Below are 4,200 nucleotides of genomic sequence, written 5' to 3' on the forward strand. Positions count from 1 at the left end.
GAGTTTTACTGTATCCCTCTGACCTTCTTATTGACGATGAAACACAGCAATTTCATCGGAATTAAATACATAATGCACAATGCCGAATTAAGTACAAGAAGACTGACTCTTCTTACTGTCTATGTTTCGAACCAATCATGTGACACCAGTTATAGATTGCGATGCTTCATTCCAGGTTTACTGTATCCCTTGGACCTTCTTATTGACGATGAAACACAGAAATTGCATCGGAACTAAATACAAAAGGCACAATGCCGACTTACGTACAAGAAGACTGACTCTTCTTACTGACTATGTTTTGAACCATTCATGTGACACTAGTTATAGATTACGGTGCTTCACTTCAGGTTTACTGTATCCCTTGGACCTTCTTATTGACGATGAAATACAGAAATAGCATCGGAATTAAATGCGAAAGGCACAATGCCGACTTAAGTACAAGAAGACTGACTCTTCTTACTGACTATGTTTTGAACCATTCCTGTACCACTAGTTACAGATTCTGATGCTTCACTTCACGTCTACTGTATACCTCTGACCTGCTTATTGACGATGAAACACAGAAATTGCATCGGAATTAAATACAAAAGGCACAATGCCGACTTAAGTACAAGAAGACTGACTCTTCTTACTGACTATGCTTTGAACCATTCCTGTGACACTAGTTATAGACTCTGATGCTTCACTTCAGATTTACTGTATCCCTTCGACCTTCTTATTGGAGATGAAACACAGAAATTGCATCGGAATTAAATACAAAAGCCACAATGCCGACTTAAGTGCATGAATACTGACTCTTCTTACTGTCTATGTTTTGAACCATCCCTGTGACACTTGTTATTGATTCCGAAGCTGCACTCCAGGTTTACTGTATACCTTGGACCTTCCTATTGATGATGATACACAGAAATTGCATCGGAATTAAATACAAAAGGCACAATGACGAATTAAGTACAAGAAGACTGACTCTTCTTACTGTCTATGTTTGAACCATTCCTGTGACACTAGTAATAGATCCCGATGCTTGACTCTAGGTTTACTGTATCCCTTGGACCTTCTTATTGACGACGAAACACAGAAATTCCATCGGAATTAAATAAAAAAGGCACAATGCCGACTTAAGTACAAGAAGACTGACTCCTCATACTGACTATGCTTTGAACCATTCCTGTGAAACTAGTTATAGATACCGATGCTTCACTTTAAGTTTACTGTATCCCTTGGACCTTCTTATTGACGATGCAACACAGCAATTGCATCGGAATTTAATAGAGAAGGCACAATGCCGACTTAAGTACAAGAAGACTGACTCTTCCTACTTTCTATGTTTTGTACCATTCCTGTGACACTAGTTACAGATTTCGATGCTTCTCTTCAGGTTTACTGTATCCCTTGGACCTTCTTATTGACGATGAAACACAGAAATTACATCGGAATAAAATACTAAAGGCACAATGCCAATTTAAGTCCAATAAGACTGATTCTTCCTACTGTCTATGCTTTGGACCATTCCTGCGAAACTAGTTATAGATTCCGATGCTTCACTTCAGGTTTACTGTATCCCTCTTACTTTCTTATTGACGATGAAACACAGAAATTGCATCGGAATTAAATACAAAAGTCACAATGCCGACTTAAGTACAAGAAGACTGACTCTTCCTACTATCTATGTTTTGAACCATTCCTGTGACACTAGTTATAGATTCCGATGCTTCACTCCCGGTTTACTGTAACCCTTGGGCCTTCTTGTTGACGATGACACACAGAAATTGCATCGGAATTAAATACAAAATGCACAATGCCGACTTAAGTACAAGAAGACTGACTCTTCTTACTGACTATGCTTTGAACCATTCCTGTGACACTAGTTATAGATACCGGTGCTTCACTTCAGGTTTACTGTATTCCTTGGACCTTCTTATTGACGAGGAAACACAGAAATTGCATCGGAATTAAATACAAAAGGCTCAATGCCGACTTAAGTACAAGAAGACTGACTCATCTTACTGATTGTGTTTTGAACCATTCCTGTGACACTAGCTATAGATTCCGATGCTTCACTTCAGGTTTACTCTATCCCTCTGACCTTCTTATTGACGATGAAACATAGAAATTGCATCGGAATTAAATACGAAAGGCACAATGCCCAATCAAGTACAAGAAGACTGACTCTTCTTACTGTCGATGTTTTGAACCATTCCTGTGACAGTAGTTATAGATTCCGATGCTTCACTCCAGGTTTACTGTATCCCTTGGACCTTCTTATTGACGATGAAACACAGAAATTGCATCGGAATTAAATAAAAAAGGCACAATGCCGACTTAAGTACAAGAAGACTGACCATACTTAGTGTCTATGTTTTGAACCATTCCTGTTACACTAGTTATAGATTGCGATGCTTCACTCCAGGTTTACTATATCCCTTCGACCTTCTTACTGACGATAAAACTCAGAAATTGCATCGGAATTAAATAGAAAAGGCAAAAGCCGACTTAAGTACAAGAATGACCCTTCTTACTGACTATGTTTTGAACCATTCCTGTGACACTAGTTATAGATTCCGATGCTTCGCTCCAGGTTTACTGTATCCCTTGGACCTTCTTATTGACGATGAAACACAGAAATTGCATCGGAATTAAATACAAAAGGCACAATGCCGACTTAAGTACAAGAATACTGACTCTTCTTACTGTCTATGATTTGAGCCATCCCTGTGTCACTAGTTATAGATTCCTATGCTTCACTCCAGGTTTACTGTATCCCTTGGGCCTCCTTATTGACGATGAAACACAGAAATTGCATCAGAATTAAATACAAAATGCACAATGGCGACTTAAGTACAAGAAGACTGACTCTTCTTACTGACTATGATTTGAACCATTCCTGTGACACTAGTTATAGATTCTGATGCTTCACTTCAGGTTTACTGTATCACTTAGAATTTCTTATTGACGATGAAACACAGAAATTGCATCGGAATTAAATAAAAAATGGGCAATGCCGACTTAAGTACGAGAAGACTGACTCTTCTTCTGTCTATGTTTTCAACCTTTCCTGTGACACTAGTTATAAATTTCGATGCTTCACTTGAGGTTTACTGTATCCCCTGGACCTTCTTATTGACGATGAAACACAGAAATTGCAACGGAATTAAATAAAAAATGGGCAATGCCGACTTATGTACGAGAAGACTGACTCTTCTTCTGTCTATGTTTTGAACCTTTCCTGTGACACTAGTTATAAATTTCGATGCTTCACTTCAGGTTTACTGTATCCCTTGGACCTTCTTATTGACGATGAAACACAGAAATTGCATCGGAATTAAATACAAAAGGCACAATGCCGACTTAAGTGATAGAAGACTGACTCTTCCTACTGTCTATGATTTGAACCATTTCTGTGACACTAGTTTTAGATTCCGATGCTTCACTTCAGGTTTACTGTATCCCTCTGACCTTTCTATTGACAATGAAACACAGAAATTGCATCGGAATAAAATGCAAAATGCACAATGCCGACTTAAGTACAATAAGACTGACTCTTCCTACTGTCTATGCTTTTAACCATTCCTGAGACACTAGTTATAGATTCCGATGCTTCACTTCAGGTTTACTGTATCCATCTTACTTTCTTATTGACGATGAAACACAGAAATTGCATCGGAATTAAATACAAAAGGCACAATGCCGTCTTAAGTACAAGAAGACTGACTCTTCGTACTGTCTATGATTTGAACCATTCCTGTGACACTAGTTATAGATTCCGATGCTTCACTCCCGGTTTACTGTATCAATTGGACCTTCTTGTTGACGATGAAACACAGAAATTGCATCGGAATTAAACACAAAATGCACAATGCCGACTTAAGTACAAGAAGACTGACTCTTCTTACTGACTATGCTTTGAACCATTCCTGTGACACTAGTTATAGATACCGGTGCTTCACTTCTGGTTTACTGTATCCCTTGGACCTTCTTGTTGACGATGAAACACGGAAATTGCATCGGAATTAAATACAAAATGCACAATGCCGACTTAAGTACAAGAAGACTGACTCTTCCTACTGTCTATGTTTTGAACCATTCCTGTGACACTAGTTATAGATTCCGATGCTTCACGCCCGGTTTACTGTATCCCTTGGACCTTCTTATTGACGATGAAACACAGAAATTACATCGGAATAAAATACTAAAGGCACA

Source organism: Schistocerca americana, unplaced genomic scaffold, assembly GCF_021461395.2.
Source record: "Schistocerca americana isolate TAMUIC-IGC-003095 unplaced genomic scaffold, iqSchAmer2.1 HiC_scaffold_37, whole genome shotgun sequence".
Classification (NCBI taxonomy): domain Eukaryota; kingdom Metazoa; phylum Arthropoda; class Insecta; order Orthoptera; family Acrididae; genus Schistocerca; species Schistocerca americana.